At 39.6% G+C, this 24,685-nt stretch overlaps 2 non-coding genes across 2 annotated transcripts; both read right to left on the bottom strand.

Annotated features, from left to right (window-relative positions):
- Positions 1-684: 684 nt before the first annotated feature.
- LOC148549183 (small nucleolar RNA R71) lies at positions 685-792 on the bottom strand. Its single transcript, XR_015897640.1, has one exon. It is a non-coding gene; the product is annotated as a small nucleolar RNA R71 (small nucleolar RNA).
- Positions 793-24,121: 23,329 nt separating this feature from the next.
- LOC148549182 (small nucleolar RNA R71) lies at positions 24,122-24,229 on the bottom strand. Its single transcript, XR_015897478.1, has one exon. It is a non-coding gene; the product is annotated as a small nucleolar RNA R71 (small nucleolar RNA).
- Between the last annotated feature and the right edge of the window lie 456 nt (positions 24,230-24,685).

Below are 24,685 nucleotides of genomic sequence, written 5' to 3'. Positions count from 1 at the left end.
AATTTCCGCTCGCATCAATTTTTGGCGCCATTGCCGGGGAGTTGCAATAGAGTGCTAAAGTTATTAATTGGAATTTATTTATTTGTATTTTATTTTATTTTGCTACTATGAGCTGCTTGTTTCTTTCGTTAGATGACACGTTCGCTTCCTGACCCAAGCTTGCTTGTATTCGATCCTGAGATTGAAAGAACTATTTCACGAATATGGCAAGCTCGGCATCGGTTAGTCCTCTCTGAGGGCGGACCTAAAACGTCACTTGAGAAAGAAACCAGCCCCCGTTCTACTGATTTGGTTATTTTACGTACAGGTAACATGGCAGCAGCCAGAAGAGTTACCATCCAGGAGGCTGGAGCCCCTGATTTTACAATGCAACCATTTCAAGCGCATCACCCAGCGGTGGCTACAGACTTTGAAATAAAGACCGCACTGCTCAATTTGATGCCCAAGTTTCATGGCTTACCTGCTCAAGAGCCTATCAAGCACCTGAGAGATTTTCAAGCAGCCTGTTCTACTGTCAGGCGTGATGGTGCAGATAAAACTTCAATTTTGCTTATAACTTTCCCGTTTTCTCTTGAGGGAAAGGCAAGAGAGTGGTACTACACTCAACCAGCAGCAACTGTATCCAACTGGGATACACTCAGAAGAGAATTTTTGGAAAAGTTCTTTCCAGCTGAAGTTACTGATAAACTGAGGAAAGATATTTCCATGATTGTTCAAGATGATTCTGAAACTCTCTATGAGTACTGGGAGCGCTTCAATAATCTTCTGGAAGCTTGCCCCCACCATATGATTGACAAGATAGTGTTACTCGATTATGTTACACAGGGCATGAGGCCCCAAGATAAGACCACATTGGAAAGTGCTAGCAATGGGTCTATGAAAAAGTACTAGACCACTGATGAGGCATGGCAATTGATCAGCGATTTAGCTGAATCTACTAGGAATCACAGGCAGAAACAAGGCCGTTCAAAAGCCGTTGCAGAAGTATCCTCTAGCAGAGAGACTACTGCTCTAACTCAGAGTATCTGTGAAATGACCAACTTGCTGAAGCAGATGCAATTGAATCAACAACAAGTTCAGCAAGCTCAACCTTCTCCACTACAGCAAAACCAACAGTTAGTCCCACAAAGAGTCTGCGGAATCTGTGCTGATTACAGCCACTATACTGATGAATGTCCACAACTCCAGCAGGAAGACAACACCGTGGCAGCCACTCATAACTTCTATGACCGTCCCAACCAAGGGTACAATCAAAGTGGCAATTACAACCATGGATGGCAGGACAATTCTAACCAGAATTGGAGGGACAACAACAACAGAGGAGGCAGAGATAATCAGGGATATCAGAGATGGAATAATAACAACAACAGGCAGCAGAATCAGAATCAGCCTTACAGAGCACCTCACATAAGGCAATCCCAAGGACCACAGAATACCCCACAGCAAACCTCTCAAATTACCCATCCTTCTGCATCTGCCAATGATGACTTACTACAATCTATTGATCGGAGACAGCAGACCATGAAAAATAACATTAATGCCACTCTGAATGGTCTGACCGCTACTTTGCAGGCTCTTGTCTCCCAGATTGAATCAATGAACAACTCCAATAATCAACCTTCGAGCTCCAGTGGAATCCCCTCTCAACCATTACCCAATCCAAAGGGTGGCATCAATGGCATCACCCTGAGGTCCATAACCACACTGCATGAGAGGAACCAGGAGGAGCCAAGCTCACCAGAACACGCCGCAGCTGAAGAGGTAGTGGAAATAGAAGATGTTGAAGAGGAAGAGGACATACAGGACATGGCTGAAGAAGAAGAAGTGCAACCACAGGAGGAAGCACTAAAAGGCGCAGACACTGCAGAAAATGCCACTCCTATTCCATTTTCACAACTTGCAAGGAAGCCCAGGAAGCAGCTGGAACCTGATCCAAAAATGGTAGAGATATTCAAAAAGGTTGAGGTAACTGTTCCTCTATTTGATGTTATTCAACAGGTACCTAAGTATGCAAAGTTTCTAAAAGATTTATGTATACATAAAGACAAAATTAATGAATTAGAAACTATTCCTTTAAGAAGTTCCATATCTGCTTTAATGAGAGGTTTACCTGAAAAGTGTAGTGACCCAGGTCCTTGTATAGTTAATTGTACTATTGGTGGTGTGATAATTTCTGACTGCATGTGTGATTTAGGAGCATGTGTGAGTATAATGCCTTTGTCTATATATGATATTTTGAGGCTCCCTCCCTTAAAAAGGTCGGCAGCTCGTTTTGTGTTAGCAGATAAAAGCATTATTACAGTGGTTGGAGTTGCTGAAGATGTATTAGTGAGCATTAAGGGACTCACGTTTCCCACTGATTTTTATATCCTGGAAATGCCCCAAAATGACTCAGATAAGCCATCATCAATCCTACTCGGAAGGCCATTCCTGAAGACCTCAAAGTTTAAATTAGATGCTTTTTCAGGAACATACTCTTTTGAAATAGATGGCCGAGTAGTGATCTTCAATCTGAATGGAGTTATGAAGCACCCACCAGAGGATCACTCTATCCTCAAGTGTGACATTATAGATGAAACCGTGGCTGAAGTCCATCAGGAGGAATTTGAAGAGAAGCACACAAGACAAGGTCCAAGTGTGGGGACATTCTCAGAGGACAATGACAGTGCCTTACCACTGTTACCAGCTCCAGACAACCCAGAGCCTGAACATGATCAGAAGTTAGAATTAAAACCCCTTCCTCCATACCTCAAATATGCTTACCTTGAAGACAGGCAGAAGTTTCCAGTTATCATTGCAAGGGAACTCACTTCTCAACAGGAAGAGCAGCTACTTGGTGTGCTGAGGAGGCACAAGAAGGCAATTGGTTGGAGTTTGGCAGACATAGTAGGCATCAATCCCCAAGTCTGTGAGCATAGGATATTTTTAGAAGAGGGAGCAAGACCTGTCCGTCAACCCCAGAGAAGACTGAACCCCACTATCCTAGAGGTTGTCAAAAAGGAAGTGACCAGACTACTAGAGACAGATATCATCTATCCCATCTCAGACAGTGAATGGGTAAGCCCAGTACAAGTGGTGCCAAAGAAGTCTGGAGTCACTGCAGTGAAGAATGAGCATGGAGAGCTCCTGACAACCAGAGTTCAGAACGCCTGGAGGGTCTGCATTGACTACAGACGCCTCAACCAAGCAACCTGTAAGGATCACTATCCTCTTCCATTCATTGATCAAATGCTGGATCGCCTGTCAGGTAAATCGCATTATTGTTTTTTAGATGGTTACACAGGTTATTTCCAGATTCATATAGCTCCTGAGGATCAGGAAAATACCACTTTTACATGTCCTTTTGGGACTTATGCTTACAAGAGAATGCCCTTTGGCTTGTGCAATACACCAGCTACTTTCCAGAGGTGCATGATGAGTCTTTTCTCTAATCTTATTGAGGACTGTATGGAGGTTTTTATGGATGATTTTAGTGTTTATGGAGATTCCTTTAGCCTTTGCTTAGATGGATTATCTAGAGTATTAGATAGATGTGTCAGTACAAACCTGGTATTAAATTTTGAAAAATGTCACTTTATGGTTAAACAAGGGATTGTACTAGGACATGTTGTGTCTAATACTGGCATTTCTGTAGATCCAGCAAAGGTGGATGTTATTTCTAGTTTACCTTACCCCTCTTCTGTGAGGGAGGTCCGTTCTTTCCTTGGCCATGCAGGTTTTTACAGGAGATTCATTAAGGACTTCATTAAGGTAGCACTTCCCTTATCCAGATTACTACAGAAAGATATTAAGTTCGAGTTCAGTGAAAATTGCAAACAAGCGTTTGATAAGCTGAAGACCACACTGACCCAGGCTCCAATTGTAAGAGGACCAGACTGGAGCCAACCATTTGAAATAATGTGCGATGCTTCCAACCATGCAGTAGGAGCAGCACTGGCTCAGCGTGAAGGTAAGGATCCTTTTGTTATTGCTTACACGTCTAAAACTTTAGATGCCGCTCAGTCGAATTACACTACTACTAAGAAAGAGCTTCTTGCTATTGTTTTTGCTCTGGATAAATTTCGAGCCTATTTACTTGGTACTAAAGTAGTCATGTATTCAGACCACGCAGCTCTAAAGTATTTATTAGCTAAAAAGGAGTCCAAACCAAGGCTTATACGTTGGATACTGCTATTACAAGAATTTGATTTAGAAATTAGGGATAGGAGTTGTAACTAGAATTTAGTGGCAGACCACTTGAGTCGCCTTGAACATATTACAGATGACTCCACTCCTATAGCTGATAATTTCCCATTTGATAACCTGCAAGCAGTATCTGAGATAGTCCCTTGGTATGCACCTGTAGCTAATTATCTAGTTAGCCGCACTTTTCCTCCAAACTTTTCTAAGCATCAAAGAGACAAGCTGAAAAGCGAGTCTAAATATTATATATGGGATGACCCATATTTATGGAGATGTGGCACTGACCAGATAATTAGACGGTATGTGCCTCAATCATAATTCCAGTCCATCTTAGAGGCCTGTCACTCATCTGAGAGTGGAGGACATTTTGGCCCTCAAAGAACTGCTAGAAAAATCTTAGACTGTGGATTCTGGTGGCCTACTCTTTTTAGAGACGCGGCTGAATTTTGTAGATCTTGTTTTCCATGCCAGAAATTTGGTAATATATCCAGGAGGGATGAGATGCCTCAACAGATTATGCTTTTCTATGAAATTTTTGATGTTTGGGGCATTGACTTCATGGGTCTATTTCTAAATTCTAACGGTTACTTCTATATATTTTTAGCTGTAGATTACGTTTCCAAATGGGTGGAAGCAATTTCTACCCGCAATGATGATACTAACATTATTGTTTTCTTTGTGAGAAACCATATTATTTGTCGCTTTGGGTCACCACGAGCAATCGTGAGCGATCAAGGCACCCATTTTTGTAACAGGAGACTAACAGGACTAATGAAGAAGCATGGGATAATTCATAAAGTTGCAACAGCCTACCATCCTCAGACTAATGGGCAAGCCGAGGTGTCAAATAGAGAGATAAAGCGTATCTTGCAGAAGATAGTCAAACCTCATAGAAGAGACTGGAGCACCATGCTACAAGATGCACTCTGGGCATACAGAACAGCATACAAAACACCCATTGGGATGAGTCCTTTCCACTTGGTTTATGGAAAAGTTTGTCATCTCCCTGTTGAAGTAGAGCACAAAGCCTTCTGGGCAGTAAAGGAATGCAACATGGGAATTGAAAAAGCCGGAGCTGAAAGGAAGTTGCAACTGCAGGAACTGGAGAGCCTTTGCCTAGAAGCTTATGAAAACTCAAGACTATACAATGAAGGTTGTACATGATCAGCACATCAAGAGGAAAGAGTTCCAACCTGGGGACTTAGTCCTCCTTTATAAATCTCGACTGAGGCTCATGCCAGGCAAGTTGAGATCAAGATGAGAAGGTCCATACAGAGTAGAGAAGGCCGAACCGTACGGAGTTTATCACCTAAGCCATCCTTCAAACTCTGAACTTATCAAGGTTAATGGACATTGTTTAAAGCTGTACCATGGCGAGAAGCTGAAGAAAAACAAAGAGCATAAGATCTTCCTCTTGGAAGATCCCCACATAGCCGAAGACTGAGCTAGTGGAGCGTCCAACTTACGGATGTTAAAGCAAAGTGCTAGGTGGGAGACAACCCACCATGGTATGATCGTTCTTTTCTTTATTTTTAGTTTCCTTATTCAATAACTCTTCTCTCTATTAGTATATTTCGTACATCTGCATTTACACACTTTTATTTTAAAAAAAATCACGCGACGCGACCGCCTCATTGACGCGTGCGCGTCGCAAGGAGATGGGAGACAATAATAATATGAACAGAGAGTTACGCAGGAGCGGGCCTGGAGGTGTGCCAATGGCACAAATCACCCCACGCGACCGCGTCATATGGGAATAATGGCCTCCCACGCGGCCGCGTGACCAGGAGTTCGACGTCAAAGTGGTGCACACCCAAAAGTTGTGCTAGAGTGGTGCTGGACTGGCGCTGGACGCGCAGTCCCTCTCACGCAATCGCGTGTCCCACGCGACCGCGTCATATCCTTCTAAAAGCCCACTCACGCGATCGCATGCCCCAGGCGATCGCGTCACCCAAAATTTGGAACTAATATGATTTTAAACAGAGAGTTGTGCGAGTGCAAGGCTACCCTCGCGCCATTAGCCTAAAACGGGTCACGCGACCGCGTCATTGAGTTTAAGCGCAAGTCGCGCGATCGTGTGCCACACGCGACCGCGTCGCTTGCGCCGCACAGTTTTCCTAATTTGCCAATTATCATATCTTTTTCTCCCCAAATCCTATTTTCTCTTTTCCCTCCTTATTTCTTCTCCCTCCCTTCCTCCCTTCTTCCCTCTTTCTCACTTTTTACTCTCTCTCACCCCATTAACAAGGTTTTTCTTTTTTTTTCTTTCTCCTTCCCTCCTTACTTTTCTATTATTCTTCTTATTTTTATATGTCATCTTCTTTTCTTTTCTTTTTACCTTCATTATTCATATTTTTTTTTCTTTCTTTCTCCTTTTTACTTGGTGTTATCAATTTATGTGAGTCATTATTTATTATTATATGCTTGTGGATTGTTGTAAATTTGTTTGACAATTATATATTGCTTTTTAAGGGATTACTTACATGTTCAAATTCTTATTTTCAAGAGCTTCTTCTACATGCATGCTATGTGTTTGTGAAAAAGCCCATATGGCATTATGAACTTCTTTACATTTTTCTACTCTAATATTCAATGCTTGCTTTTCACAAATTCCCTTTACTATTTTATTCATTGAATTTAATTGTCAATACAAACGTGATGGTTAGTTACGAGTGATAATATATTTAAAGTGTACATTGAATGCTTGATCTATGCTACTCATGCCTTTGCCTGCATGCCAATAAACCCCTTGCATTTACTTGTCCTTACATGCACTTGCTATATTTCCATTGATGAACTTTTCACATGTAATCCGGACCATGTGTTAACGTCATTCTTCTTTATTGTGCATTGATTATCACTTACATCACCCTCTTCCTTGCTCTACCCCTTTAAATTTAATTTTCTTTCTCTTCCCTTTTTCAGGATGGCCACCAAGAAAGGAAAGGAGAAAGCTACCCCCAAACAACCAGCAAGAAGAGGTACAAAAAGAGCATTAGTGGCAGAACCCTCTTCAATTGCGGTAAAGCCCTCAACAAAGAAGATTAAGAGGATCATAAAGGTTGATGATAAAGAAAAAGCCTTCCCAGCAAACGACACTACACGATTCCCTAATCGCTACTGTGAGCAGATGTTCCCCATCCTGGCTGAAAGGAGTTACAACAACGAATACCTTCTTCTCCTCCCTCCCAATATTGCTACCTTTGTTGAGCCGCGAATTGCCCAAAGACAATGGGGTTTCCTACAGAGACAGCCAAGGCAGGTCAATCTTTCTTGGGTAGTCGAGTTCTACTCCAACTTCCACCTGCCGACCCTGCAGTATGTCTATGTCCGTCAGAAACAAGTCCACATTACAGAAGAGGCCATTCAAAAAGTTCTAAGTCTTCCCCCTATTCCAGAAGGATTGGACGCCTTTCAAGAAGCCACACTCAAGCGCCAGATGTACCAATTTGACTGGGACGCAGTTCTCAGAGTTATCGCACTACCTGGCAGCAGATTGATCTACGGATACCATCGTACCCGCCCTAAGGGAATTTCGGCTTCAGCACTTACCTTGGAGGCTCGCGTATGGGCACAGATTATGTCTCATTACGTCTTTCCGAGTACTCACGAGTCCTCCTTCACTGCGGACATGGCCGTTCTACTATGGTGCATCCTTACAGACCAACCTCTGAATCTACCAAGACATATCCGAAATGCCATGGGACACATACAAATCGTGGGTAACTTACCTTTCCCCGCCTTGGTCTCAGATCTTATCTCAGCAGCCGGAGTCTCCTACAGAGCTGGGGACACCAAAGCCATGCTTCCACGGGATGATCAGTATGTCCCCAACGGGAAGTACCTTAGACTTCCAGCAGCCACTATCAGCCAGCCTACTGAACCAGTTGAAGACATTCCTTCTTCAACACCACAAGCACCCACTACTGACCAACTACTCCATCAGATACTTGAAAAGTTGGATCGGCATGAACAGAAAGCTAAGATGAGAGAGCGCCGTAACAAGCGCCGATTCACATACCTCAAGGAGCTGATCATGGGAAAATTCAAGGACTCAGACACCCCGGACTCCACTTTCTTTACTAGCATAGGGAGCCATGATGGTCCCGACTGTGGAGATACTGCTACCAGCCCACCTTTGTTCTTGACAGATGGCACCGAGGATGGTGCAAAGCCTTAAGTGTGGGGAGGTCGGTCAGTACCTGACTTCCGGAGGTAATTTCTCTTCCCTAGCACCAATAAATTAGGATATTTAGTTAGATTTTTCTTTTGTAGAATAGGATAAATTGCATAGTAATAGATTAGTTGCATGCATGTTCTGCTTGATTGAAAAGACAATAGGTTTCTTCTAAGACCCTATCTTTGGAACAAAATTTCACTAATTTTAATTAAAACTTTTATGTTAAATTTGCTTGAAGTTGTATTTGGAACATAATTTTTGAGCTAAAGAACACACAACTTGTGAGATTTGAGCTTTTATGAATGGTTACATTATTTAACCATAATTATTTTATTCTTGTGTGTTTACTTCTCTATGATTATAATCTATATTTTGTTTCATCCTATATGTCCAATGTTTATTATATTTATATGTTTGTATATGATTGAGGCCATTATTTGTTTAGCTCACTTATCCAAATAAAGCCTACCCTTTCAATTACCTTTGTTAGCCACTTTGAGCCTTTAAATCTTATTTGTTCTATATTTTACCACATTACTAGCCTTAAGCGGAAAAACAATTATATATCCCAAATTGAATCTTTAGTTAGCTTAAGATAGAATTGTGTGTGTTATTTAAGTATGGAAAATTGTGGAAACAAAGGATAATAAGGGAATGAGTCATGATAATATAATGGGAATTTGGATACCTACTCAGGTGAAACTATAAGAATTAAAACTCTATGTGCATTGATAAGCAATGTTTATGTTTATGTTTATGTTGAAAAAAAAATAAAAAAAAATCCAAAAATACTCAATAAATAAATAAGGGGACAAAAATTACCCCAATGCTGAGTCAAGCATTCAAAGATCAATGCATGTATGATAAAATTAAAACAAAAGGTTGAAACATGAGTATGGATGTGAAAGGAAAATTCTGGGTAGCTAGGTATGAATTTTAAAGTTATATAGAATATATATAGGTTATGTTAAAGCTTGGGTTAATTAAAGATTCAATTTATAAGCTTAGTTAGCCATATATATATCCTTACCCTCACCTTGGCCCCATTACAACCTTGAAAAGACCTCATGATGTTTGCATTGGTATATTAAATGTTGTTGATTAGTTAGGAGAAGAACAAAAATTAGAGAGCATGATTAGAGAAGGATAGAGTGATGACCCTATACACTAGAGAGACTAGAGTATACATACATCATTAGTGAGGGTTCCATGCTTGAATTTCTATGTTCCCTGCTTTCATGAGCTATCTTCTTGCATTTTTATCTGCTCTTGCTTTATAAGAATTGGGTTAGTGGAATTTGATTTGTAATTGTTTTGAAGAGCTTACTTACTTTTGATCAAGTGGAAAAGAATCATATAGTTGCATTCACATATATAGGCTGCATTGCATTGCACAGGTTTTGCATGTTCTTACTCATTCATTTTATCTCCTTCAACTAAGCATGAGGACATGCTAATGTTTAAGAGTGGGGAGGTTGATAAACCACTATTTTATGGTTTGTATTGTGTTTAATTGTGTAGTTTTATCATGATCTTTACCCACTTATTCATTAAATAAGCATGCATTTATAATTCCTTCCTAAAGTTATTGCATGATTGAAAACTTGCTTCCTAGAGACTTTTAATTATGTATTTTATTTCTCTTTTATTCCATTCGATGCCGTGATCTGTGTGTTAAATGTTTCAGGCTTTATAAGGCATGAATGAGTTGGAGATTAGAAAGGGAGCTTGCAAAAATGGAAGGAACACAAGAAATTGAGGAGATGACCAGCGAGAAGCGACGCAGCCGCATGGATCACGCGACCGCGCGAAAGAAAGGAAATCGCAATGACGCGGTGATAAACCCATATTTTATGATATATTTTCTGCTTAATTTGAGTGATTTATTCAATCCTTCACCCACTTATTCATATTAATTGCATGGTTTTACTTTCCCTTCATTATTATGTGATGTATATGAAAAACATGTTTCCTATGCTTTTAAATTAATTATTTTAATTACCTTTTTTTTCCATTCGATGCCGTGATTAGTGTGTTGAGTAGTTTCAGATCTTCTAAGGCAGGAATGACTCAAAGGATGAAAAGAAAACATACAAAAATGGAAGGAAAGCGCAAAACGGAATTTCTGAAGAAACTGGCATCCACGCGATCGCATGGGCGACGCGGACGCATGCCAAGCGCGAATCAACAGCGACGCGGCCGCATGACTGACGCGACCGCGTGCCTTAAGCAGAACACATATGACGCGGCCACATGACCGACGCGACCACGTGGCAAGGAAAAGCTCTGAACGACGCGACCGCGTGACCCACACGGACGCGTGACAGAGGCCACGCACCAGAATTTGCAGAAAATGCTCATAGCGAATTCTGAAGCCCTTTTTGGCCCAAATCCAAGTCCAGAAGGCATAGACCAGAGGTTATGAAGTGAGGGAGTGCATCCATTCAGAGAGAGCTCGCCAATTTTTACTTTCCATGATTTAGATTTAGTTTTGAGAGAGGCTCTCTCCTCTCTCTTTAGGATTAGGATTTAGATTTAGGATTTTTATTCTCTTTCAGGATTATCTCTTTTGATCAGGTTCAATATTTCTTTTATTTACTTTTGCAAGCTACTTTATGAATCCTTTCATGTTACAGATTACTCTTTTATTAATGTTATTTGAGGTATTTCAGTTTAATATTGATTTCTCTTATTTATGCTATTATTGCTTTTACTCTGAAGACATTTTTATTCCAAGTAGATTTATTTTTCTCCTTTTGGTCTTGGTTAAGAAATCAGTAACTCAGGAGTTATCAAACTCAAACGTGATTGATAATTGTTATCTTTGTTAATTGAATTGAACTTCCATAATCCCAATCTTTTCTTAGGAAATAAATAGGATTCGAAGATCAAACCAATTAATCCCTTGACCTTCCTTTATCTTAGTAAAGGTTAATAAAGTGGAATTAAGATCCAACCATCATCATCATTGATAACGATAGCTAGGATAGGACCTCCAATTTCTCATACCTTGCCAAAAGTTTGCCTTACAGTTATTTATTTATTTTAATTGCCATTTAATTTACTTGTCATTAAATTACTCGTTCCTCATTCTTGAAACCCCAAATTTACAATCTCCATAACCAATAATAAGATCATACTTCCCTGCAGTTCCTTGAGAAGACGACCCGAGGTTTGAATACTTCGGTTATCAATTTTTAAGGGGTTTGTTACTTGTGACAACCAAAACTTTTGTAAGAAAGGTTGATTGCTTAGTTTAGTAACTATACTTACAACGAGAGTTTACTATAACCTCTAAACCATCAATCTTCAGTTCTTCAAAATAGCGCCGTTGCCGGGGAACTGCTAACGTGTGCCTTATTATTGGTTACTGTAAATATTTTTTTTTGCTTGTTCATTTATTTTTGTTTCTCCTTTTTATTTTTATTTGCTACCATGAATTCTCACCCCTCTCGCTTTGAGTTTGGGTCTAACTTTGTTGAAGGAAATAGAAGTTACAGCAGGAATATGCATTAAGGTCAGACCAATCAAGGATGGATGGAGCCAAGAGGATCTAATCAATCCTTTAGGCAACAACACCCTCCAAGATATCATGGACAATGACCATTCTACAATGCATACCCAGCTGAAAGATATGGTGGACAACCTTGTGACTACCAACAAGCCCCACCCCGTGCCTATAGACCATCCTCTCAACATAACCTCGAACCACCACACTCACAAGCTTCTCTTCACCATTCGCCACCGTATGATCCTTTCCTACCCCAGTTCCAATCCAATCACTCCCAAGCACCACCACTTCCCTATGTTTCATGTCTAAATCCATCACCCAGAGAATCAGAAGTTCGCCTCAAGGAAACAGTAAATAAACTTCAAACAACCATTCGACAACTGGAGCAAGCAGTAATTCAATTAGCTTCTAGACGCGCGAACATTTAAGGACCAACCACAGCCCCATGTGGACAATCTAATGACGAGCGTAGCATGAAGGAAATACTAGAGACTCCAGTGGACAAGATAGAGAATGAATTCGTACTAGAACAAGTAGAAGAAGCTGTCATTGTACAAGAAGAAGAGTTGGTTGAAGATCTAGGAGACGCTGAACCTCCATGGGAATCCAGAGTTAAGGAGAACTCCGTCAAGAACGTTACAGTTGATGCTAAGGAGGATATTGCACAATACCCAAGGCAAGTCATTTATGAAGAACTAGACGGAATAACCCAGGACATAAATTCCCTTGATGATGATAGTCACAAATCAAGCTCTCTTAGTAATGAACTTGCATCCGCAAGTGAATTCTCTGAGATCGAAGAATCTTCCCCAAATGAATACGAAGATGATGCAGAGGTAGATTTCTCTCAACCTCCAATCTATGACTCGAGTGATGAGGAAGACATAGAAGACTTTGACCAGGATACAGATGCATTTGAAGAATCTTACAAGGAAGTGGAGGAATTCACAGAAGAGCACAAGGGAGAAGAACTTACAGAACCACCAAAAACACCTACCCCAAGGCCATTACCGCCCAATACAAGCTTCAAGTGGGTACAATCCTTAACCTTTAACTTTACTTTTTCACTTGAATATGGTTTGCTTGAAACAGATGGCCAGCTTAGAGCTCTCTGTGGCTTTAAGAATAAGAGGGAAATGGCTCGTGCTCAGAGCTGGTGTACAAGGTTCAATAAGGTTCCACGCTTCAACTTGAAGTGCACGGATTGGTATCATGTTCAATCGAATGGATCTCGGAAAACGTTTGGTCACTATGGTGAAAATCTACTTTCTAAACCGCCCGGATAGAAAAATATAGATCAAGACGGAGGCGGATTTAAAAACAAGGCTTGGGATCATGGATTCTATTCTGACATTCGTCACCCCGGGAGCCTGAGACTCTGTTTGAAGCTGCTCAGAAGCTTTACATGCCTAGTTTGGGACCCCGGAGGCTATTGGCATTCCAAGCATTGGTGGAGATTTCTGGATGAATTTAAGCATAAGCCACCATAGCAGGAAGCTCTTCCAATGTCCAATTTAAGGACTTTAACTAAAAGTGCTAGGTGGGAGACAATCCACCATGGTATGATCGTTCCTTTTGTAATTTTAATTTTATTTAGTTTTGTTTGTTTTTGAATTCTATTTTTATTGAACCTGGAATCATGCATAGCATTCACATTAATCATTGCATTCTGCATACTACATTCTGCATTCTGCATAAAAAAAGGGGAGATCCACGCGACCGCATCATCCATGCGATCGCGTCGAATGGCGAAACACACTTCCCACGCGACCGCGTCCTCCACGCGGCCGCGTGACCTGGAAATCGGCGTAAGGATCCAACGTCCAGAAAGTTAGGCTGGAATCGTGTGGCCATTGTGCGTCTAGCACAAAATGACCCACGCGATCGCGTGCCTGACGCGATCGCATCACTTGCACACAATCAATCCCACGCGACCGCGTGAGCGACGCGATCGCGTCGCATGGATTGCACAAATCCCAAAAGGAGACAGAGAGTTGGGCCGGAACGACGCTGGATTCGTGCGTTTAGCACAAATTCCAGCGACGCGATCGCGTCCTACCCCCTTTTATCCCTTCCTTGCGATCGCGCAACCCACGCGATCGCATCACCCCCATTTCGCACCAGCCACGCGACCGCGTGCCCCACCCGGCCGCGTGGATTCAAATTTATAACCCCCCAGGTCACGCGAAACCCTATTATCGTGCCCCCCCTCTCCGCCACTGCTCCTCCGCGCACCACCAACCACCGCCGTCGCCCGTCCCAGCCGCGCCCCCCCATCCACCAGCACCACCACCCCTTCCCCTATCCCCCCTATCCCTCCTATCCCCCATTACCCCTTTATTCCCCCCTGCCCCGAACAGCCGCGCCGCCGTCACCACCACCGCTAGCCACCTTTCTACCCACTCTCATTCTACGGCCTTCCAGGTTCTGCAGAACGTCACCCTTTTATCCATCCGTAGTTAGTTCATATTTTTCTATTATGTTCATGTCTAGGCTAGTTAGATATGCATGCTGTAGTAGATTTTAGGTTGTTAGGTAGCCTAGGATGTGGTTAGTGGATTTAGGTTTGTTTAATTGCGCCATTTGTGTTTATTGCTTTATGTTTTCGCAATCCTGCTGCTGCTGTGGTGTTAGTTCATATGCTGTAATTCCTTATTTCATGCTGCTCTTTACTCTGTTTTTCATGATTCTTATTCCTTATATGTAATTGCAGCTTTATTCATAATTCATATGAACTATTTGATTGCTGTTTATTTTTCGGGACAATCCAATTTTAGTCGGAATGCTGCCCAAATTTCTGTAAAATGTTTTCATTCATGTTTTGGTTTTGGTATTTTGAACTTTGTTTTCTTCTGCTTTATCCAAACCATTTCATGAATGTCAGGGCATGCTTTCTATCCTTTTTGATTTCCTGGTTCATAAACTGCATTTGTGATGTTTTGATTCCAATTTTTGCTTTCTCTATATCTATTTGAATCAGCATCAACCTGTTTTCCTTATGTGGTTATGAATTACTTATAGCTTCTAACTGTGAATACTTGTTACTTGGAATATTTTCATTATGCCACTTACTTTAACCCACTTCCTACTAACTCACTAATGTTACCTTCCTAAACTCTTGTTCACTTCTAACCAAACTAACCTTTTTTAAAATCTTTCTTCTGGTTTTTCACTTTCTTTTAACCTTCTAACCATGGCATAATGATAATTTTTCTATTTCACATGAATTCAATTACATTTTGGATTGTGCATTCTTCTTTTCAAACTTCTAACTCCTATACAATCCTTAATGCACATTTACTTAACTCATTTACCTCATTCTAATTCTCATTTGCCACTTTGTGTTTCTTTTGACTATTTGCCTATTTGTTTTCCTATTTTTATTATATCTTGGTTTTCTGTTTTTCAGGATGTCTGATTCCCAGAGAAAGGGAAAAGGAAAGGCTACCACTGGCAAACGTAAAAGAGGAGATTCATCTATGTCCATCATAGATCTAATGCATGATGCCTCCTGGCGGGAGAAACACTTTACCCCGCAGGAGACGGCTGACCAACTACTTCCTGCCACTGATCCAATAAAATTTGCAAACTGATACTGTGAGCTAAAGTATCCGGTGTTTACCACATCCAGGAACCTATACCTGGAGAGAACTCTGAAGATCCCAGAAGAACTCCAGCAGTACACCTCTGACCAAATCAAACAAAGAGGCTGGTTGTTCCTGGAGAGACCTCTGACTGAGGTCAATGCATCTTGGGTTAGGAAATTCTACTGCAACTACTTCAAAACTTCCCTAGATGTAGTGAACCTCAGAGGGAAGCAGATTCTGGTTACTGAGGAGGCGATAGAAGATGTTCTGAAACTTTTGCCTAAGACTGATCAGACAGATGGTTATCAGAAAGCTGAGGAGGATATGCGCTTTATGCGATTTGACTGGGATGCAGTAAAGGCAAGGATCGCCCTTGACCCGACAGTTCCTTGGATCATGGGTCAGAACACCACCATGCCCAAGGGGATCAAGCAGATTTACCTGAACGATGAGGCTCAGCTATGGCATCAGATATTCAGCAACTACATTATGCCGAGTACTCACGAGACTGAGATACCAGCCGCTATGATCATCCTCCTTTGGTGTGTGATGGAGGGTAAGGACCTGTACTTGCCACGCTTTATCCGGCACTATATGGCCAGGGTCCACGTCCGAGGCACTCTTCCCTTTCCCTATCTGGTTACACAGCTGGGCCGTCGAGCTGACGTGCCATGGGAGGATGCTGATGAGAGGCCACCAGCTGCCGAATGCAAGAAGATTATCCCACACAGTAGGAACTTTCTGGCCTTGGGCTACAGACCTCCATTCCTGACTGCCACTGCTGAGACAGCCACACCTTCTGCCGGCCCCTCTTCCTCCACAGCCACACCTGCCACCACCACTGCACCTCCACCTGCCCCAGAACCCATCTATCATCTAGTGCACCACCTGTCTCGACGGCTTGACCAGTGAAGCTGATGATACGCTCTGGCGACATCCCCTCTGAGCCTGACACACCATCCGAGGCATCTGAGGAGGAGGCGGATGATCCCGAGGCTGAGACCCATCCCCAGGGAGAGACAGAGCAGGCAGGCACAGAGCAGGCTGCACCACAGGCAGAGGTTCCACATCAGATTCAGGCTGCAGATCCTGAGATCCCTATCCAGACAGCACCTCCTCTGCAGCAGTCAGTTCCTCAGACCACCACCACAGAGACTCCAGCTACCATCCCTTCCAGTGATGACACTCCTTCACACCCCGCTTGATTGAGCATCAGGGATGATGCTACATTTTAAGTGTGGGGAGGTCGCCATCTCTGGCGTATTATCTTGGTGAACCACTACAGACTCTTTTTCTTTTATTTTGGATATTTTTCTGTATTTTTCTCTCTATTTTTATTTTTATTTTCTGAGTATTTATACATTGCTACTTTTATGTATTTTTACTCTATTCCTGCATTTTGCATTTTTAGTTCATATTCTAGTTATTTAGTTTAGTTTGCAATTCTAACTTATTAGTGGATTAATTAGTATAGTTTACCCTTTTTAGCATAAGATAGCTTAGTTTAAATTGGAAAATATAAAAAGGAAGTAAGCTAGGAACTTGAACATAACAGAATCAAATCCATAAACCTTGTATATGTAGCATTACATCATGTAGTTAAATTAACAACATTTCATCAAGGAGAAACATTAAAACCTTAAAGGCCACCCTAAATAATTTTTTTATGAGAATAATGGGAATTTAACTAAACATGCATAACATATATGAATGATATATGATTTTTGAGCTAGAGAACATACAGCCTGTGAGTTTTGAGCTTAATTGTATGGTTACATTCAAACCATAATTTTTATTCCTGTGTGTTCCACCCTTCTTTTATATTCTGATGTTCTTTACTTTGTTTTAATCTATATGTCCAGTTGTAGAATATAGATACATACCAAGAAAGTGATTGAGGCCATTATTTGATTTTAACCCACTGGTCCCAAAAATAGCCTACCTTTTACATCACCATTGTTAGCCCCCTTGAGCCTTTAAATCCCCCCCTTTTTTTAATAACCACATTACTAGCCTTAAGCAGAAAAACAAAATAAAAAAAAATCCCAAGTTGAATCCTTGGTTAGCTTAAGATAGAAATTGTTTATTGTTTAAGTGTAGGGAAACCTATTGGGAACATAGATGATAAAAAAAGGGTAGGAAGTTGAAAGAAATAAAATTAATCAAAATAAAATTTTTGGGAAACATGCTCATGTGAGATTAAAATAATTAAATTGGCATGTGCATTAAAATATATATATATATATATATATATATATATATATATATATATATATATATATTTATTATAATATTTTAATTTTCAGCAATTAAATAAAGGGGATACAAAAGAATTCCCCAAAATGCAAAATAAAAATAATGCACATGGGATAAAAATAAAGATCAAGACATGAGCATGTAACATCAAAAGTGAAAAGATGGGAAAACAGGTAAAGTAGTTTTGTTTTACTAAGTATGTATGTTAGGTGAGATCTTAGTCTAATTGAGGATTCACTTATTAGCTCACTTAGCCTTATACATATATCCTTACCTTTACCTTGGCCCCATTATAACCTTAATTAAAGACCTCATGATTTTTGGTATGACTATATTCTATAATTGTTGATTGGTTAGATGAAGAACAAAGTTATAGAAAGTAGGAATAAAAAGAAGAATAGAGTGATTAACCCAATAAACACTGAGTGACTAGAGAGTAAACACAAAATCCAGTGAGGGTTCAATAACTCATCAACATATATCTATGCTTGATTTACTAATTGTTTTGCAAGTTTGTAAAATATTTTTCTTTCCCATCTCATTTGCAAAGGTGCTTTATTATTTAAGGGTTGGCTACGTATATATATGATTCCTTGAGAATGTGAATTAATTTAAGTACATGTAAGCTTTATATATGAGTGAATAAATTAGAATTGCATGACTCATTTAGGTAGTCGCATTTAGAATAGGTTGCATTGCATAACATTCCACCACTTTAATCTTACCTTACTCTTTACCTTGGATTTAGCATGACGACATGCCATTGTTTAAGTGTGGGGAGGTTGATAAACCCATATTTTATGATATATTTTGTGCTTAATTTGAGTGATTTATTCAATCCTTCACCCACTTATTCATATTAATTGCATGGTTTTACTTTTCCTTCATTATTATGTGATGTATGTGAAAAATATGTTTCCTATGCTTTTAAATTAATTATTTTAATTACCTTTATTTCCATTCGATGTCGTGATTAGTGTGTTGAGTAGTTTCAGATCTTCTAAGGCAGGAATGACTCAAAGGATGAAAAGAAAACATACAAAAATGGAAGGAAAGCGCAAAACGGAGTTTCTGAAGAAACTGGCATCCACGCGATCGCATGGGCAACGCGGACGCATGCCAAGCGCGAATCAACAGCGACGCAGCCGCATGACTGACGCGACCGCGTGCCTTAAGCAGAACACATATGATGCGGACGCATGACCGACGCGACCGCGTGGCAAGGAAAAGCTCCAAACGACACGACCGCGTGACCCACGCGGACGCGTGACAGAGGCCACGCACCAGAAATTGCAGAAAATGCTCATAGCGAATTCTGAAGCCCTTTTTGGCCCAAATCCAAGTCCAGAAGGCATAGACCAGAGGTTATGAAGTGAGGGAGTGCATCCATTCAGAGAGAGCTCGCCAATTTTTACTTTCCATGATTTAGATTTAGTTTTGAGAGAGGCTCTCTCCTCTCTCTTTAGGATTAGGATTTAGATTTAGGATTTTTATTCGCTTTCAGGATTATCTCTTTTGATCAGGTTCAATATTCCTTTTATTTACTTTTGCAAGCTACTTTATGAATCCTTTCATGTTACAGATTACTCTTTTATTAATGTTATTTGAGGTATTTCAGTTTAATATTGATTTCTCTTATTTATGCTATTGTTGCTTTTACTCTGAAGACATTTTTATTCCAAGTAGATTTATTTTTCTCCTTTTGGTCTTGGTTAAGAAATCAGTAACTCAGGAGTTATCAAACTCAAACGTGATTGATAATTGTTATCTTTGTTAATTGAATTGAACTTCCATAATCCCAATCTTTCTTAGGAAATAAATAGAATTCGAAGATCAAACCAATTAATCCCTTGACCTTCCTTTATCTTAGTAAAGGTTAATAAAGTGGAATTAAGATCCAACCATCATCATCATTGATAAGGATAGCTAGGATAGGACCTCTAATTTCTCATACCTTGCCAAAAGTTTGCCTTACAGTTATTTATTTATTTTAATTGCCATTTAATTTACTTGTCATTAAATTACTCGTTCCTCATTCTTGAAACCCCAAATTTACAATCTCCATAACCAATAATAAGAACATACTTCCCTGCAGTTCCTTGAGAAGACGACCCGAGGTTTGAATACTTCAGTTATCAATTTTTAAGGGGCTTGTTACTTGTGACAACCAAAAATTTTGTAAGAAAGGTTGATTGCTTGGTTTAGTAACTGATGAGCGGATAATTTATACGCTTTTTGGCATTATTTTTAGTATGTTTTTAGTAGGATCTAGTTACTTTTAGGGATGTTTTCATTAGTTTTTATGTTAAATTCACATTTCTGGACTTTACTATGAGTTTGTGTGTTTTTCTGTGATTTCAGGTATTTTCTGGCTGAAATTGAGGGACTTGAGCAGAAATCAGATTCAGAGGTTGAAAAAGGACTGCTGATGCTGTTGGATTCTGACCTCCCTGCACTCAAAGTGGATTTTCTGGAGCTACAGAACTCGAAATGGCGCGCTTCCAATTGCGTTGGAAAGTAGACATCCAGGGCTTTCCAGCAATATATAATAGTTCATACTTTGGCCAAGAATTGACGACGTAAACTGGCGTTCAACGCCAGCCTTCTGCCCAAATCTGGCGTCCAGCGCCAGAAAAGGATCCAAAACCAGAGTTGAACGCCCAAACTGGCACAGAAACTGGCGTTCAACTCCACAAATGGCCTCTGCACGTGCAACACTCAGGCTCAGCCCAAACATACACCAAGTGGGCCCAGGAAGTGGATTTATGCATCAATTACTTACTCATGTAAACCCTAGTGACTAGTTTATTATAAATAGGACCTTTTACTAGTCTTTTTGACCATCTTTGGTCTCAGTTTTAATTCATTATTCATCTTAGGAGACTATTGATCATGTTTTAGGGGGCTGGCCATCTCGGCCATGCCTGGACCTTTCACTTATGTATTTTCAACGATAGAGTTTCTACACTCCATAGATTAAGGTGTGGAGCTCTGCTGTTCCTCAAAGATTAATGCAAGTACTACTGTTTTCTATTCAATTCATCTTATTTCGCTTCTAAGATATCCATTCGCACCCAAGAATGTGATGAAGGTGATGATTATGTGTGACGCTCATCACCATCTCCCCTATGAACACGTGCCTGACAAACACTTCCGTTCTACATGAAATAAGCTAGAATGAATATCTCTTAGATCTCTTAATCAGAATCTTCGTGGCGTACGCTAGAATGATGGCGGCATTCAAGAGAATCCGGAAAGTCTAAACCTTGTCTGTGGTATTCCGAGTAGGATTCAATGATTGAATGACTGTGACGAGCTTCAAACTCGCGATTGTTGGGCGTTAGTGATAGACGCAAAAGGATGGTGAATCCTATTCCAGCATGATCGAGAACCGACAGATGAATAGCCGTGCCGTGACAGGGTGCGTGAGCATATTATTCACTGAGAGGAGGGGATGTAGCCACTGACAACGGTGATGCCCTTGCATAAAGCCAGCCATGGAAAGGAGTAAGACTGATTGGATGAAGATAGCAGGAAAGCAGAGGTTCAGAGGAACGAAAAGCATCTCCATTCGCTTATCTGAAATTCCTACCAATGATTTACATAAGTATCTCTATCCCTATTTTATTATATAATATTCGAAAACACCATTATCACTTTATATCCGCCTGACTGAGATTTGCAAGGTGACCATAGCTTGCTTCATACCAACAATCTCCGTGGGATTCGACCCTTACTCACGTAAGGTATTACTTGGACGACCCAGTGCACTTGCTGGTTAGTTGTATCGAAGTTGTGACAAATTATGAATGTGTAATCACGATTACGCGTACCAAGTTGCTCACGTGCCAGGAATAGTTTGAGCCTGGACATCACAATTTCGTGCACCAAGTTTTTGGCGCCGTTGCCGGGGATTGTTTGAGTTTTCGGCAAGCTTTTGGTCCGGTAACATCAGTGCCAAGTTTGGATCCGGCAACAGTACCAAGTTTTTGGCGCCGTTGCCGGGGATTGTTCGAGTTTGGACAACTGACGGTTCATCTTGTTGCTCAGATTAGGTAATTTTCTTTTTGTTTTCTTTTCAAAAATTTTTCAAAAATATTTCAAAATTTTCTCACCTGTTTTCGAAAAAAAATGTTTTCAAAAAAAATATATTTTTATTCAAAATTTTTAAGAATGAATTCTAGTGTTTCATGAAGCATGTAAAGCCTGACTGGCTGTAAAGCCATGTCTAAATTTATTTGGACTGAGGCTTGCAATTTGTTATCAAGAGCAATATACTCTGGTGTTATATGCTGAAGCTTGGCTGGCCATTGGCCATGTCTAGTGTTTTGGATTGGAGCTTTCTTTGAAAGCTTGGTTGGCTAGTGAGCCATGTCTAATTCCTGGACTGAAGCTTTAGACTAAGAATGCAAGATTCCTGGAATTCATGTTAAAAATTTTGGAATCCTTACTTTTTCTTTTTCATATAATTTTCGAAAAATACCAAAAAAATTAGAAAATCATAAAAATCAAAAATATTTTTGTGTTTCTTGTTTGAGTCTTGAGTCATATCATAAGTTTGGTGTCAATTGCATATGCATCTTGCATTTTTCGAAAATATCATGCATTCATAGTGTTCTTCATGATCTTCAAGTTGTTCTTGGTAAGTCTTCTTGTTTGATCTTGATGATTTTTTGTTTTGTGTCTTTTCATGTTTATCATATGCATTCTTGAATTCTTAGTGCGTAAGCATTAAAGAATTCTAAGTTTGGTGTATTGCATGTTTTCTTTGCATTAAAAATTTTTCAAAATTATGTTCTTGATGTTCATCTTGACATTCATAGTGTTCTTGGTGTTCATCTTGACATTCATATCATTCATGCATGCATTCATTGTTTTGATCTAAAAATTTCATGCATTGCATAATTTTCATGTTTTTCATAAAAATTTCAAAAATAAAAAAAAAATATCTTTCCCTTTTTCTCTCATCAAATTCGAAAATTTGGATTGATTTTTTCAAAAATTTTTAAAATCAAGTTGTTTCTTATGAGTCAAATCAAATTTTTAATTTGAAAATCTTATCTTTTTCAAAATCTTTTTCAAAAATCAAATCTTTTTCAAAATTCTTAGTTATTTTCGAAAATTCCAAAAATATTTTTCAAAAATCTTTTTCTTATTTTTATACCAAATTTTCGAAAATAACATAATCAATTAATGTTTTGATTCAAAAATTTGAAGTTTGTTACTTGCTTGTTAAGAAAGATTCAAACTTTAAGTTCTAGAATCATATCTTGTGATTTCTTATGAATCAAGTCATTAATTGAGATTTTAAAAATCAAATCTTTTTCAAAATTAGTTTCTAAAATATCTTCTTATCTTATCTTTTTCAAAAATTTGATTTCAAAATATCTTTCCTAACCTCCTAACTTCCTATCTTTTCAAAATTTGTTTCAACTAACTAACTAACTTTTTGTTTGTTTCTTAACTTTTTCAAAACTACCTAACTAACTAACTCTCTCTCTCTCTAATTTTCGAAAATATCTCCCCTCTTTTTCAAAAATTTCTTTTTTATTAACTAATTATTTTTATTTTTAAATTTTAAAAATTTTTCGAAAATTTCTAACATTTTTCAAAAACCATTTTTCAAAAATCACTAACTCTTTTTCAAAATAATTTTCGAAAATTATACCTCCCCCATCCTATTCTATTTATTCATTCATATCCTAACATCTCATATCACATCTCTTCCATCGGTACAGTTGTGTTTCTTCCTTTACATCACATTCTTTGTCTCCCCCTCTTTTCTTCCACTCACAAAGGGATCCCTATACTGTGGTATAAAGGATCTCTATTATTATTATTATTATTTTTCTGTGCCTTCTTCTTTGTCATATGAGCAGGAGCAAGGACAAGAACATTATTGTGGAAGCAGATCCAGAACCTGAAAGGACTCTGAAGAGAAAATTAAGAGAAGCTAAAATACAACAATTCAGAGATAACCTTTCAGAAATTTTCGAACAGGCAGAGGAGATGGCAGCCGAAAATAATGATAATGTAAGGAAGATGCTTGGTGACTTTACTGCACCTAATTCCAATTTATATGGAAGAAGCATCTCCATTCCTGCCATTGGAGCAAACAACTTTGAGCTGAAACCTCAATTAGTTTCTCTAATGCAGCAGAACTGCAAGTTTCATGGACTTCCATCTGAAGATCCTTTTCAGTTCTTAACTGAATTCTTGCAGATATGTGATACTGTTAAGACTAATGGAGTAGATCCTAAAGTCTACAGGCTCATGCTTTTCCCTTTTGCTGTAAGAGACAGAGCTAGATTATGGTTGGATTCTCAACCCAAAGACAGCCTGAACTCTTGGGATAAGCTGGTCACGGCTTTCTTAGCCAAGTACTTTCCTCCTCAAAAGCTGAGCAAGCTTAGAGCTGATGTTCAAACCTTCAGACAGAAAGAAGGTGAATCCCTCTATGAAGCTTGGGAAAGATACAAACAGTTGACCAAAAAGTGTCCTTCTGACATGCTTTCAGAATGGACCATCTTGGATATATTCTATGATGGTCTGTCTGAGTTATCTAAGATGTCATTGGATACCTCTGCAGGTGGATCCATTCACCTAAAGAAAACGCCTGCAGAAGCTCAAGAACTCATTGACATGGTTGCTAATAACCAGTTCATGTACACTTCTGAAAGGAATCCTGTAAGCAATGGGACGCCTATGAAGAAGGGAGTTCTTGAAGTTGACACTCTGAATGCCATATTGGCTCAGAATAAAATATTGACTCAGCAAGTCAATATGATCTTTCAGAGTCTGCATGGAATGCAAGCTGCATCCAACAGTACTCAAGAGGCTTCTTCTGAAGAAGAAGCTTATGATCCTGAGAACCCTGCAATAGCAGAGGTAAATTACTTAGGTGAACCTTATGGAAACACCTATAACTCAACATGGAGAAATCATCCAAATTTCTCATGGAAGGATCAA

The sequence above is a fragment of the Arachis ipaensis genome, chromosome B8 (genome assembly GCF_059453495.1).
Source record: "Arachis ipaensis isolate K30076 ecotype BB chromosome B8, ASM5945349v1, whole genome shotgun sequence".
NCBI lineage: Eukaryota > Viridiplantae > Streptophyta > Magnoliopsida > Fabales > Fabaceae > Arachis > Arachis ipaensis.
This window is presented reverse-complemented; position numbering and strand designations above follow the sequence as displayed.